A 16,614-nucleotide genomic window follows, 5' to 3' on the forward strand; every position below is an offset into this window, starting at 1 on the left:
TCCCCAACCTATGCCTCCAATGCCTCAAGGAGTGGATATGATAAAATTTCACAGAACCCCCGTTGATAGAATTCGTAAACAAGGGGCTGAAGAATTTAGAGAAAATATTGATGATGATGCAGAGAAAGCAGAGTTCTAGCTTGAACATTCTATCCGGGTATTTGATGAATTATCTTGTACACCTGAAGAATGTTTGAAATGTACTACATCTTTGTTGAGAGATTCAGCCTATAATTGGTGGAAGACTTTGATTTCAGTGGTACCGAAAGAGAGGGTAACCTGGGAATTCTTTCAAGAAGAGTTTCGTAAGAAATATATTAGTGAAAGATTTATTGATCAGAAATGTAAAGAGTTTCTTGAGCTGAAGCAAGGTAATATGACAGTCTCAGAATATGAAAGAGAGTTTGTTCGATTGAGTAAGTATGCCAGGGAATATGTTCCTACAAAAGCCAAGATGTGCCGACGATTTGAAGACGGGCTCAACGAAGACATTAAAGTATTTGTCGGGATCCTTGAACTGAAATAAATGGTAGTCCTAGTTGATCGAGCTTGTAAGACTGAAGAACTACTTAAAGAGAAGAGGAAGGTAGAGGCTGAGACACGAAATTGGAAGAAAAGGCCAATGAGCAAGGCACCTTCACAGCAACCCGGAAAGTCAAGAAATATGAATCCTCGTTCCCAAGTTTCAGCTGGGCAATCATATGGAAATTTTAAGAAGCAGAATATGGGTCCTAAATCTCAGAATACTTCTGCAGCCAGTGTAGGGAACTCGAGATTTGTTAAACCCGAGTGCCAGCGGTGTGGTAGAAATCATTTTGGTCCGTGCAGAGCAAATGAATGTTTTTGATATGGTTCTCCGAATCGTTTTATTAGAGACTGCCCAGAGAGAGCTGAGAAAGAAAAATTTCAGAGTGTAAAAGCTAGTGGTGCAAACTCAAGGGGAAGGTATCCGAGAAAAGCTGGAAGTGAAACAAGCAGTAAGAATGTAGCCAGAGATGCAGCAGTTAGATCTGAGGGAAGAGCTCCGGCTAGAACTTATGCTATTAAAGCGCGTGAAGATGCTTCCTCACCCGATGTGATTACCAGTACATTTTCTCTTTATGATATTAATGTTATTGCTTTGATTGATCCTAGTTCTACTCATTCTTACGTATGCATTAAACTGGTGTCTAGTATGAATATACCTGTTGAGAACACAGAATTTATGATTAGAGTGTCGAACCCGTTAGGCAAATGCGTGATAGTTGATAAAGTAAGCAAGAAATGCCCTTTAATGATTCGGGGTCATTACTTTCCGCCCGACTTGATGTTGTTGCCGTTTGATGAATTTGATGTTATTTTGGGTATGGATTGATTGACATTGCATGATGCTATAATAAATTACAAAGAAAAGGTTATAGAATTAAAGTGTGAAAGTGGTGAAATTCTGCGGGTTGAGCCAGACAAATCAGAGGCATTATCTAGTATGATTTCTTCGATGTCGGCTCAGAGATATTTGATAAATGGTTATGAAGCTTATTTGGCGTATGTAATTAATACAAAAGAAGTTGAAAAGAAAGTTGAATCAGTGCCGGTTGTGTGTGAATTTACGGACGTATTTCCAGAAGAATTGCTGGGTTTGCCTCCAACCAGGGAAGTACAATTTGGTATTGATTTAATACCGGGAACAGCTCCGATCTCGATTGCTCCATATAGAATGGCACCAACAGAGTTGAAAGAATTAAAGTCGTAGTTGCAAGAGTTGATTGATAAAGGCTTTGTGAGACCGAGTTTTTCACCTAGGGGTGCTCCCGTGTTATTTGTGAAAAAGAAGGATGGTTCTATGAGATTATGTGTTGATTATCGGTAGTTAAACAAGGTGACAATCAAAAACAAGTATCCGTTGCCGAGAATTGATGATTTGTTTGATCAGCTAAAAGGAGCGACATGGTTTTCAAAGATTGACTTGAGATCTGGGTATTATCAGCTACGAGTAAAAGAGTCAGATGTGCCTAAAACTGCTTTTAAAACAAGGTACGGTCATTATGAATTTTTAGTTATGCCATTCGGGTTGACAAATGCTCCTGCTGTGTTTATGGATTTAATGAATCGCATATTTCGGCCATACTTGGACAGATTTGTTGTGGTGTTTATAGATGATATTTTAATTTATTCAAAAGATGAGACAGAGCATGCTGAACATTTGAGGATAGTTTTGCAAACTTTGAGAGATAAGTAGCTGTATGCTAAGTTTAGTAAAAGTGAATTTTGGCTCCGGGAAGTTGGATTTTTGGGTCATATTGTTTCAGGTGATGGTATACGGGTTGATCCGAGTAAAATTTCAGCCATTGTTGATTGGAACCACCGAAAAACGTAACTGAAGTTAGAATTTTCTTGGGGCTAGCTGGGTATTATCGGCGGTTCGTAAATGGATTTTCTATAATTGCTGCTCCTATGACTAGACTACTCCGAAAGGATGTTAAATTTGAATGGACGGAAGAATGTCAACAGAGTTTCGAAGAATTGAAAAAGTTATTAACTGAAGCACCAGTGTTGATACAACCCGAATCAAGTAAAGAATTTGTGGTGTATAGTGATGCTTCTCTAAATGGTTTGGGGTGTGTACTCATGCAAGAAGGAAAAGTGGTGGCTTATGCTTCGAGACAGTTAAAACCTCATGAGAAGAATTATCCTACTCACGATTTGGAATTGGCTGCGGTGGTATTTGCTTTGAAGATTTGGCGACATTATTTGTATGGTGAAAAGTGCCGAGTATCTACCGATCACAAAAGTCTTAAATACTTAATGTCACAAAAATACTTGAATTTGAGACAGCGAAGATGGTTGGAGTTATTGAAAGATTACGAGCTTGTTATCGATTATCATCCAGGAAAAGCGAATGTGGTTGCCGATGCTTTAAGCAGAAAGTTGTTGTTTGCTTTGAGAGTTATGAACACTCAGTTGAAAATTTCAGATGACGGTTCGATTCTAGCAAAGTTAAGAGCAAGACCGATGTTTTTACAAGAGATTTCTGAAGCTCAAAAAAAATGATCAAGATTTGCTAGCCAAAAGAAAACAGTGTGAAGCTGATACGGGATCAGATTTCAGAATCGGTTCTGATGGTTGTTTGATGTTTAAAAATCAGATTTGTGTACCGAAAAATGATGAGTTGATTCAAAAGATTTTGCATGAAGCACATAATGGTTGTTTAGCGGTTCATCCAGGCAGTATGAAGACGTATAATGACTTGAAGAAAATGTACTGGTGGAGTGGAATGAAAAGAGATATTTCCGAGTTTGTATCAAAGTGCTTAGTTTGCCAACAAGTGAAAGCTGAACACCAAGTACCTTCGGGATTACTCCAGCCTATTATGGTTCCTGAATGGAAATGGGATCGGATTACTATGGATTTTATATCAGGGTTGCCGTTAACTCCAGGAAGAAAAATGCCATCTGGGCAATAGTTGACAGACTGACTAAATCGGCTCATTTTATTCCGGTACGTATAGATTATTCTCTTAATAAGTTGGCTGAATTGTATATCCGAGAGATTGTTAGACTTCATGGGATACCTTTGTCAATCATTTCGAATAGAGATCCGAGGTTTACCTCACGGTTTTGGCAAAAGTTGCAAGAAGCATTAGGTACAAAGTTAAATTTCAACACTACCTTTCATCCACAAACTGATGGACAATCAGAGAAAGTAATTCAGATTCTTGAAGACATGCTTAGATGTTGTGTATTGGAATTTCAAGGTAGTTGGGAAAAGTATTTACCGTTGGTAGAATTTGCTTATAATAATAGTTATCAGACAAGTTTGAAGATGGCACCTTATGAAGCATTATATGGTCATAAATGTCGGACGCCATTGTATTGGATTGAACTCAAGGAAAATCAGATTTATGGAGTTGATTTAATAAAAGAAACCGAAGAAAAGGTGAAAGTGATTCGAGATTGTTTGAAAGCTGCTTCAGATAGACAGAAATCTTATGCGAATTTGAAACGAAAGGAAATGGAGTTTCAAGTTGGTGATAAGGTATTTTTGAAAGTATCTCCATGGAAGAAAGTCCTTAGATTTGGACGAAAGGGCAAGTTAAGTCCGCGTTTTATTGGACCGTATGAAATAATTGAAAAAGTTGGACCGGTAGCATATCGGCTAGCGTTACCACCCGAATTAGAGAAGATTCATGATGTGTTTCACGTATCTATGTTATGTCGGTATCGTTCGGATCCTTCACATATAATTTCACCGACAGAAATTGAACTGCGACCGGATATGACTTATGAAGAAGAACCGATTAAGATTTTAGCTCGAGAAGTCAAACAACTAAGAAATAAAAGTGTTGCACTTGTAAAAGTGTTGTGGCAAAAGCATGGGGTAGAAGAGACTACATGAGAACCTGAAGAAACTATGAGAAACCAATACCCACACCTGTTTACTGGTAAGATTTTCGAGGACGAAAATCCTTAAAAGGGGGGGAGAGTTGTAATATCCTGAATTAGGGCTTAATCGGAATAGTGGTTTCGTGACCACAAATCCGAGATAGAAATAATTATTTTACAATGATTTTGATGTTTATGATATGATTGCATGATTGTGTGAAAATTTCGTGATGAAATTCTATGCCTAAAGTGCTTAAATTGAAAGTAGGGACTAAATCGAATAAGTTGCAAAACTTGCATTCTAGAAGTTTTTAGTATGAAATTGTTTTGGAATATTAATAAGGAGGTCTTAAATAGCAATTTGACCAATTTTAAGTTCATGGACAAAATTAGGACATGGAAGGAATTTTTGGAAAGTTTAGTAGTAAGGGTATTTTGGTCATTTAGTTATTAAAATGAATTAAAAACAAAATTAAAAGCCAATTTTTGTCCATCTTCTTCATTAGGCCGAAATTTCAAGGGTTATCCATAGCTAGGGTTTGTTTCAAGCTTCCAAGCTCCATAGTAAGTGATTCCAAGCCCCGTTTTTAATGTTCTTTACGTTTTTGGAATCCCGGAAGCTCGATTAAGCTTATGCTAGCAATAATTCAACCTAGGGTTTATATTTGGAAAAATACCCATAGGTGAAATTTGTGTATTTTGATGTTTTATGATAGAATATGGGGTTTTAAATTATGTTAGACAACTTGTGCTACTCGGTTTTTAGTGAAAACGAGTAAAAGGGCTTAATCGGCAAAAATACCTAATAGTCACAAGTATATGTTAGAGAGAGAATTTGATGTTGCCATAGAAGGGAAAAGTGATCAGCATGTTAATAAAACATAAGAATAAGGAATAAAGTTTAATTCCCGAGCCTAGGGGCAAAAGTGTAATTATGCAAAAGTTTAGGGGCAAAAGTGTAATTTTTTTAAAGTTCGTATTAAATTCTGTTTTGATAAATGTATGTATTAAATAAGATTAATTTGGTATTATAGATCAAGAAAAACGAGATTCAAGTCGTGATCGAGGAAAAGAAAAGATTGTGGACTAAATTGCAAAATCTTTATATTTTGGTACCAAGGTAAGTTCATGTGTAAATAATGTAGCATAATTGTTATTTTTAAGTCATTGATGTTAATTATATGATATGCTGATTTTTATTATGAAATATATGCTTTGTGGTTATTTTCGAATAAAATGCAAATTATGTGTATTAATTGTTAAATATAAAGTCCTACCGAGTATTGGTTTTGGTATTTTACGGAAGATGGCAAGGATATGTGTTCGAGGAAAATCCCGTTTGAACCTTAGGAATAGATTAGGATACAAGTGACATGTCACTAGGATGGTTGAGCATCCGAACTCGTTGAGTTGAGTCCGAGTTCACCTATGGATGCGAATGTCCGAACTCGTTGAGTTGAGTCCGAGTTCGTGAGATGTAACTAGGCATCCGAACTCGTTGAGTTGAGTCCGAGTTCATTTATGAATGCGAAACGCCCGAGCTCGTTGAGTTGAGTCTGAGTTCACTTAGGGGCGGGTTACATGATTTCTTGATTACAATGTGGCACTTATGTGCAAATTATCGATGTATCCGAGTTATATTCCGATGTGTTCAACATGTGAAATTTCTAGTTTAATGGAAGAGCACTTAAGATATAAGTGACGTTTTGGGTAAGTGTTGTGAAATGGACACTTTGGACAGGTATGTTCTTAACCCTCGGGTTGAAAATAGATACAACAACAATAAGGTGGTAAGATGATGAATGATGTTTAGAAATGTGATATATGTTTTGGTGATACCATGCTAAAGTTGTTTGGTATATTTGTATTGTTATGTTACTTGTTATTTACATATGAACTTACTAAGCATTTATGCTTACTCCTTCCTTTTCATTCACTGTAGTTTTGAACAAGCCGGCTCAGGAATCGGGACAGGTCGAAAGTTCGATCACACTATCCAAAGGACTTTTATCTTGGTAAATGGCTTGTACAACTACTTAACTATGGCATGTATAGCAATATACCTATTTTGTGTAAATAATTTTATGATATAGCCATGTTTGGTTGAGAAAATGTTTGATATTGATAAGTCATGGTGATGGCTAATTTAGATCATGTTTGATATCATGGAAGTTTAACAGGTTATCTAGTTCATAAAAATTCATGGAAAGATGAAACTTGCCTTAAAACAGAATATTGCTGCAGCAATGACATGAATTTGAAAAATCACTAAAAATAGTATAAATAGAATTACATGATGAGTAAGTTATGAAATTGAAGCTTAATGAGTCTATTTTCATATGGATTGAACAAAACAGGAATATAAATTATATGTTATGAGATATTTAAACTTTTGAGAAACAGGGCCAGAGTGATTTCTGGATCCCCTGTTCTGACTTTAAAAATTCATAATAAATTTTACTAAAATAATTAGAAGTTCTTATTTATATGTACAGATTCCTTATTGAGTCTAGTTTTAATAAAAACAAACCTCATATTCATTTAAATTTTTATAGAGATATATATGATTCGTAATACACAGAGGTCAGAGCAGTTGAACCCTGAAACAGGGGATACTTTAATTAATAAACTGTACTAATTGGCCTAATAAAAAAATTCTATAAAAAAATTAGTAAATAGATATATGAGTCTAGATTCAGGGAAAATTTACGGATCTTGATTTCTAGTTTCGTAACTCGAGATATGATTTTTCTTGTAACTGTGACGCGAGTAGCTAGAAAGCTGTGAATGTAGAAACAAATGATTTGAAGTTCTTAAATTGATAAATTATGTTCGGTAACCCCTCAAGCTCAACTCCAGTGATGGTCTCGGGCGTGGGGGCGTTACATTTAGTGGTATCAGAGTAGGTTTAGTCGGTTCTCGGACTACGTGTTGTATGTACGGATTTTGCTATACATGCCATATGTATGAATTGTGATAGTGTGACGACTTCTGACCTTTTTAAATGATTTTTATATAGTAAATGGATCCCGATCCAGCTGTGGCAGATGATTTGAAGTTCTTAAATTGATAAATTATGTTCGGTAACCCCTCAAGCTCGACTCCAGTGATGGTCTCGGGCGTGGGGGCGTTACACATACACAGCACACACATTATGTATCGGCAAAAGCCAAAAAGCCGAAAAGTTGAAAGTTTGGCTACGGTAGTCTTGCGAGTACGCGAGCACTTGTAAGGGGGAGACCGATAGGTTTCCTGAGGCCTACGAGCGATTCCGTGGACTTGGGTTATGATTTGGCCATATGGGCCGAAATGGGCTAAATGGGCCCAATGGGCTATTGGGCCCATAATAGGCAAAAACTGAATGTTGATGCTATTTGAGAGGAACTTGTATGTGAGCATGAATATGAATGTGACTAGGCCTAACGGGCCATATAAATGTGATTTAGGGCTAATGGGCCATATACAGGTCATTTGGGCCAAATGGGCCATGTGAATATGATTGGGCTTAATGGGCCAAATACAGGTATGTGAAATTGTTTGGGTTTTGTAAGGGGTTTTGGGCCTAGTATATGATATCCACATAAGACTTAATTAATATATTGCGACCATGGACAAGTCAAAGGGTTAAGGTGTGGCAACGGGTATATGCATGTCTAGGATTGGATCTAGGGAGAGCTTGGTATTTAAGCGGTCTTAATGACTCACCTCCTCTTCTCTGGAATCCTACCTGGTGCATAGTGTTCATTCATCTTAGCTCACGGGACTCGTTAACGGGCCAAGGTAAGTGAAAACTGTATTTAACGGAAAATTATCGAAATGCCCCTAAGGGCGAAAATAACCAAAATACCCCTAGGTGTAGAATGTAAGTTTTATGGATGTGATATGCATACATATGATATTTTGCTTAGGTTGCATGTGGGTGGGAATTATGGAACGGAGGAAGTATATGAGGATCGCATGGTTGCTTGACAATCATGGATTCACCGACGGTTTTTAAAGCCCAATATGTAAATGAAGGTAGTTCCGCAACCAGGCTACCATGGTGTGTGGGCTAGGTGGGTCGATATTTATATCTCACATGGTGTGACGGGGGACGGAGCTGGTGTGTAGCTGATGGATAATTTGGATGGGATTGCATTTCATGATTGATGAATGATGTTTTTTTTTAAATACTTGTTTTTCTTCAAGGGTTGTACACACTGAGTTTGCGAAAACTCACCCCCTCTTTTATTTCATTTTCAGGTGATGCTTAGTAGAAGGTTCGATGTTTGGGGGGACTCTAGGTGGCCAGCTAGCAAGACAACTTGGACTTGTTTCTCTTTTAAAAGCATATAAGTTCTTTATTTTATTAAGTATTTTTTAGACCGAAATGTAATAAGGCTTCCTTCTTATTATTATTTGGATTATTGTTATTTTCATTGTAATTACGAGAAGTCGAACATGGGATTCCTAAATTATAGTATGTTTTCTACATTTCCGCATCTTAATTTTTATAAAGTTTTCTTAAATTTAATATTTTAAACAAGGCTTTCGCAACTGAAAGGTGTGTTTATTTTTAAGTTAATTAAGGTTTCTTTTGTTTAATAAGGGTTTTCAATGAAAACACGTTTTTCGCTAAAACACTTCAATGTAACATTTCAGATTTGGCCATAGCGTCTGGGCTGAGTTTGGGGTGTTACATTTAGTGGTATCAGAGCCCAGGTTACGAAACTTGGGCAGTGAATTGGGCCTTATTACTTGGTTTTTTTGTGTCTGAAAAAAATATATTTTGAATCACAATGTTTTGGAAAAAGGGAAGTCTTGCTGAGCGGTACACCGAGTCTCCAACGTCGAACCAAGTAAGTACTTTTACTCTTAAATTTGTTTAAATTGTTATATAGTAGATAGTTAGAGGGCTGCTTTAGATGATTTTGTTAGAATGGAACTGAAGCCCGTAGAATCTTGGAGCTGTACAGGATTTTCAAAAACAATATTCCCTTTAAGTACTTCCATAAAACATCGAGTTAATTATTGAAACTAACTAAGACTTCATAAAATTTTAATCCAGATAATACATGAATCAACGATGAGTGCTAGAAGAGGTGCAAGGGGCCGTGGCCGAGGCCACGGAAGTGTTAGGGCTAAATTGTCAGCATCGGGCCATATGCCCGATATTGGAGTAGAAGAGGCTCCGGCCTCACCTGTGGCAGGGAATGGACCATATGATCGGGCCGTGGGAGAAGATGTATTATCGCAGGCAATGCTGAGAATTTTGGAAAGGGTCACTGGGCCCAATAATGGCATCGAAAATCGGGGGTCCATTCCGGAGCAACTTCTATCAAATGGGGCTGAGATTTTTAAGGGCGTGGCTGGTGTGGCTCCTAACGTGGCGGAATATTGGTTGGAGGCCACTGAAAGGATAATAGAGGACCTGGACTGCTCACCTGAGCAAAATTTGAAAGGAGCAGTGCACTGCTTAGGGAAGAAGTCTACCAGTGGTGGTTGATTGTGAAAGAGGGCACCCAACCGGAGCGGATCACTTGGGAGTTGTTCAAAGCTACTTTCCAAGGGAAGTATGTGGGTGCAAGCTATGTGAATGCTAGAAGGAAGGAGTTCCTGAACCTTACCCAAGGAAACAAATCAGTGGGGGAGTATGAGGCGGAGATTTTACGCCTTAGTAGGTATACGAGAGTAATGGTGGCAACGGAGTACGAACGTTGCGCAAGGTTTGAGGATGGACTTAGAGATAGCCTCAGGGTACTAATTGCTATACAAAGGGAGCAAGTTTTTTAGGAGTTGGTGGAGAAAGCAAAGATAGAAGAGGAGGTAAAGAGCACGGAGCGCCTGAATCAGGAAAAAGAAAGGGGTAAGAATAAAAAGGAGGCTGAGACTCCTGGTGTTGGAGAGAGGCCTAAGGCTACGGCCAGAGATAATGGGCTAGTTAGAGCAGGGGCCCCTGCTGTTAATCCAGGTGTGCCACCTTGTGCTAATTGTGGGAGAAGCCATGGAGGCGAGTGTTGGAAGAGGACGGGAGCTTGTCTAGCTTGTGGATCTATGGAGCATAGGATCAGGAATTGCCCTAGAATGTCAGCTCAAGTGCCAGTCGTGGACCGAGGTGGTTTACAGCCACCGAGGGGTGGTCAGCTACCGCCAAGAGGCCGTGATCAGGCCAAGGGCGGAAATGGTTTGGGTCGTGGAGCACCAGGCAGAGGTGCTGGTCATGCTTAGGAGAGGCAACCAGCTTTGGTCTATGCAGCACGTCGTCAAGAGGATGGATACGTTCTAGAGGCGAATAATGGTACGTACTTACCCTTAGTGTGCTATTTACCTAAGTTACAATTAGAGTGCGCAGCAGATGTGTAGTGTGGTAGTCTGTATTAGTAGTTGGAAATTTCAAGGACGAAATTTCTTTTAGGGGGTAGAGTTGTAACAACCCAAAAATCTCGAAACCTAAAAATCCCAAAATCCCGAACTTTCTTTATTTTCGATTTTGATAAAAATTGTGTTTTGTGTTCCTAGACATGTGATAATTATAGTAGGTCTTAATTAAGGTTTGAGTTTGAACCTAGGAATAAATGAAATTATAGTTTAATTATTAAAAGAATTAGGGTTGGCAAGTAGTTGGGCTTTTAAATAAAAATAGGGTTAAAATAGCATCAAAAAGCCTTGTGGAGGAGTGGCTAAGTGACGCCACTTAGGGAATAGGGAGGTGGCGTTAGTAGCGAGCAAGGAGATCCAAGGTTTGAATCCTATCTTAATATTTTAGAAGTTTAATTTTGGGCTTCTAGAAGGATGGAAGTGGCGTGAAGATGGACTCCAAGGGGAGTGTTCAGAAGAGAAAATTAAGGAAAAGATCAAGGGGTTATCAGGGAGAAAAAAGAGGAGATGTAAAGGGAGAAGTGATTGAGCCGAATTGGGAATTGGGCATGGAAAACTCAGCTATAAGGGCTATAAATAGGGGCCGAATACAAGGTTGCCAAGCTACTGTCGAAATTCTTTTTCACCTTGTTACCAGAAACCCCTTTCTCTTAAAGCCGAAAACCTTTTTGTTTTTCTTTCTTTTCTTCCTGCCGATTTCTATTCTTCTCTACACAATTTTCTTTGTTTCACATAACCGATTTCTTTTTCTACTATTCTTCTTCAATCTGTACAAAATAAACCTTATTCACCATACTAAGTTTGAAAAGCCGAAAAGTCGAATCTCTCAAGGGCTGAATACTCTTTGACCGAATCCAGTGTAAGTGTTGCTCTTCCAATCGGTTTTCTTTGCTAGGTATCGATTATTGTCCCTCACTCTTTCAATCAACTTTGGTAGGGAATTAGTATCGGATCTCGAATCTTAGTTCTCTTCCGAATTGTTCTTTAGGTGTTTGCGGTTTTGGTAAGTATTCCTCATCCATTGGCTAAGTTTGCGGTTTTGCGGTTTTCTTTGCTAGGTATCGATTATTGTCCCTACACACGTGATCGAAGTTATCGGGTACGCATAGTAGCCTGTACTTAGTACTACACATGCGACCAATTATCCGGTACACGTAGTAGCCTGCACTCAGTACTACGCACGTGACCTCACAATAGATCATTCGTATCGTTTCTATTCCGAAGGCTCAACCGGGAAATTCCTCACTTTCCAACATGTTACAATTTATTCATAGTCCTTTTTCAATTTGCAATTTACAACAAATAATCATTCTATAGGCAGCCACATTTCATATGATAACAAAATATAATAAATAAAAAGAATCGATAAATTATTTACGTACAAACTTACCTCGGATCCAGAAATGGCAATTTACCATTCTAGTTCAAAACCTTGTATTTTCCCGATTTAAGCCCAAATCTCGATTTCCTTAATCTATAATATTACATTTAGCCTACTAATTAGTCACACTATTCATATGGGTTTAAAAATCATATTTTTACAAATTTTCATTTTGACCCCTAAACTTTTGCATATTTGCACTTTTGTTTTATGTTTTATGTTCGAAAATTAAACTTCTTCCTATTTTCTTATGTTTTATGACATGCTGATCATTTTCCCCTTCTATGGCAACATCAAATTCTCACTCTAACATGTACTTATGAACATTAGGTATTTTTACCGATTATACCGTTTTACTCGTTTTCACATAAAATCGCTTAGCAAAAGTTGTTTAACACAATTTCAAGCTTCATATTCTACCATTAAACATCAAAATACATGCATATCATTCATGGGTAAAATTTTAAACATAAATCCTAGCTCAAAATAATGGTAGAAATGAGCGGATCATGTTACCAGGATTTCAAAAATACATAGAACATTAAAAACAGAGCTCAGAATCACTTACTATTAAGCTTGAAAGCTTGGCCAAACCCTAACCATGGCTACTCTTGGTACATTCTGCTGTAGCAAGAAGAAAGGGACACATTTGGAGTTTAAAATTTGTCTTTTAATTCATTTTACCCCTAAATGACCAAAATGCCCTTTTTACTATTCTTTCAAATTTTACCCAATCAAGGCCATTTTTGTCCATCAAGTTATACAATGGTTTAATTATCATTTAAGGACCTCCCATTTAAAATTTCATAACAATTTGATACCTCTAACATGTAGAACTCAACTTTTGCACTTTTTACAATTTAATCCTTTTTACTAAATTGAGTGCCCAAACGTCAAAATTTTTGAACGAAATTTTCACGAAATCATTTCGTGAAATCGTAGACCATAAAAATATAATAAAAATGAAATTTTCCTCATCGAATTTGTGGTCCCGAAACCACTGTTCCGACTAAGCCCAAAATCAGGATGTTACACTTACTAGTTCCTAAATTTTTCTACCATCAAACTTTAATTCTCACAACTGCTGTGACATGCTAAGCTTCCTTCAGTTACATCATTTTCTTCTTCAAAATGATTGAAGAAGATGATGCTATGAAAAGAATAAGATTTATAAACAGAATTTAGAAAATTCTGTCTCCACAGACACCTATATATATAATCCTTTAGGCACGGGTATTCACCGACCATCTCAACCATCCATCTTTAATTATTTTGTCTCCCATTATGGAACCAATTAGTTCTATCCTAACCGAACCAGAATTTAGATCCAACTAATCGCAATTCGGCCACTAAAATTTTTGAACCTCCCGATAGAGTTTGACAATTTGCTAATCCTTTCAATTTAATCCCAACTATTCTTAAATTTTGAGTCCATAAAGATAACCAAGTGTTACACCATCCTATAATAAGCCAGTATCCTCGTAAGAGCTTTTCCATCCAATAACACACCGATTATACATAGTGTAAAGGCTTTAAGCTAAATATTCTCCCTCGATAACACACCAGTTTTCTTATAAGAGCTTTTCCATCCAATAACATGCCAAAATCTTTATAGAGATTAAATTTGGAAATCCGCAACAAATGCAGGATTCCAAAAAACTTTAGTAAGCTCCCTTCATCTTCTACGCATCTCCCTTCTATCCCATACAGTGCACAAATAATGCACAAATAACCCTATTGGCATGCCAATTGTATCCTTCGTTTATTCGTGTAATAGCCCAATTTTGGGTCTAGTTGGAACAGTGGTTTCGAGACCGCAAATTCGACGCAGAAAAATTTATTTTTCTTATCTTTTTATGGTCTATAGTTTTATGGATTGATTCTCTAAAAATTTCGTTAGAAAATTTTGACATTTGAGCACTCAATTTAGCAAAAAGGACTAAATTGCAAAAAGTACAAAACTTGAGTTCTAGAAGCTAGAGGTGTCTAATTGCAATGAAATTTTAAATTGAAGGTCCTTAGATGGTAATTAGACCAATTGTTAAGTTAGTGGACAAAAATGGACATGAAGTAAGAAAAATTTTATGTTTTAAGAAAAGGACATTTTGGTCATTTGGTAATTAAATGAATTAAAAAGAAAAAATCAAGCCAAAATCTTGTCATCTTCTTCTCCCATGGCTGGAATTCTCAAGAGAGGACATATCTATGGTTTTTTCATTTTCCAAGCTCGATTGTAAGTCCGTTCTAGCCCTGTTTTTAATGATTTTCATGTTTTTAAGATCCTTGCAACTTAATCTAGCTTATTCAAGGCCTAATTTAAGAAATAATCAAAATCTAAATTTTTACCCATGATAGATATTTGTGTATTTTGATGTCTAATGGTAGAAAATGCATGTTAGATGTAAGATAAACAACTTTTGCTAGGTGATTTTTTATGGAAATGTCAAAAAGGACCCATTTATAAAAGTTATAAAATAAGTAGTAAAAGTGTGATTAAATGAAAAATGTAAGCTAGTAGAGTATGAAAAAGATTCGGCTAGGCTTGGTAATGAAGAAATTGGATGAAAATCATTTTACAAGCCTAGGGACTAAATTGTAAAAATGTGAAACATTAGAGGCAAAAATATAATTTTTTCATAATATGATTTTTGGACTGAATTGAACAATGTGAGTATTAAATGAGTTAAATTTGTCATTATAGATCAAGAAAAACAAGGTTTGGACCTAGACTGGGGGAAAAACAAAGTGTTTGACGATTAGGTCAAATTTTACTATTTTTTTGTACCGAGGTAAGTTCGTATGTAAATAATGCATTGTTTTATTTATGTTTTAAATGGTTTAATATTGTATGAATTGTGATTGACTCCTTGGACGTATTTGACAAAGTTTCGACAAGTGAGAATTCCCGGTTGAGCCTTAGGAATAGAATAGGATATGAGTGACATGTCACTACAAACCCATATGTTTATGTAATCTAGGTGCTAATCTCGTACGTCCTACCAGTGGCTGGGTAGTCCGGCATGAGTTGCGGATACCTGACAACTTGTGTGAGCAGCATTGTGTAGCTATGTCCTGACTGACAGCTTGTGTGAGTAGGCCCGTGAATAGCTCGAAAACGAGCCCATATGTATTATGAGAAATGAGGTAGCTTTGGCTACATATATGGTACTTATGTGCAAGATTTTCGAGTATCCGTTGACATTCCAAGTGTTCAACGGGAATGTCATAGGTGTGAAAGGATATGATTATGTTGCGAGTTGGTACAGGTATGTACGTAAAACTTATTCGTAATAAGCTCGATATGTGATGAACCGTTGGTAAGGTTGTGATTGAACAAGTTATGACTATAAGATTTTAATAACATTTATGCTAATTTTCATCATGGTAATTGTATGTTAAATGTATGGTTATGATGCTTATTGTTTGCATAGGAACTTACTAAGCTTTATAGCTTACTCCCCTTCTTTTCCCTTGTCTTATAGTGTCACCAAGCTAGCTCGAGGATTAGAGACTGTTGGAGATCCACTCACACTATCAACAATTATTTTGGCACAAATGATTTCAACATTTTTGAATTATGGCATGTATAGGGGACTTGGTCATTTTGTTATGTGTCATAATTGATTGGCCAAATGTGTTGGCTTATATTGTTTAAAAGCTCATTTTGTATTAGGCCATTTGAAATTGGCTACTATTGGTATAAGTAATTTTTATGATAAAGTTTTTCATGGATGTAGGAATTTACTTGATTGAGTTGATAATCATATGATGTTTGTGCATCATAGATGGTAGCATGTGAATGATGTGTTGATGTCTTGGTTGTGGCTAATTTGGTTGTATGTAAATGTTTAGATTGGTGCTATGTTGTGTTGTGTAGGTGTGTGCAAAAAAGGGTGGCAAAATGGCTTGGTATATAGCCTTATTGTTGTCTACAAGGGTAGGCACATGGGTGTGTGTCTAGGCCATATGTGATACACGGTCTGCCCCACGAGCATGTGTTTAGGCCATGTGTCCCCTACACCTTAATTTTGAGAAACAGAATGCTCAAAATTGAGCACACAGGCAGAGACACGGGCTTGTGTCTCAGCCGTGTGGATGACACGACCTCAGGCACGAGCGTATGTCCTAAGCGTGTGAAGTCTACACCTATTTTATGAAAATTCATAAATTTTAAATTGACCAGACGGCCTAGCACACAGGCGTGTGACTTGGCCGTGTGTCTTCGATTTGTTCTTGGGTGACAAACAGAGAGTTACATGACTTCGAGACATGGGCGTGTGTGACCACACGGCCTGCCCACTTGGGCATGTTCCAAATCCACATGGGCATGTGACTCTTGTTTAGGGCAAAAATTTTCTAAGTTTTGTAAAACTTTCTCGAGTTGTCGATTTAGTCCCGAACCACTTCCAAAGCTTGTTTTGGGCCTCGTAGGCTCATATTAAGGACTTTATGATTGGGCATATAAAGTTTTAATTTGGATGGAAATTTGTGGCTCAGAAATGTATGTTTGCTTGT

This window comes from Gossypium hirsutum, chromosome A02, assembly GCF_007990345.1.
Source record: "Gossypium hirsutum isolate 1008001.06 chromosome A02, Gossypium_hirsutum_v2.1, whole genome shotgun sequence".
NCBI lineage: Eukaryota > Viridiplantae > Streptophyta > Magnoliopsida > Malvales > Malvaceae > Gossypium > Gossypium hirsutum.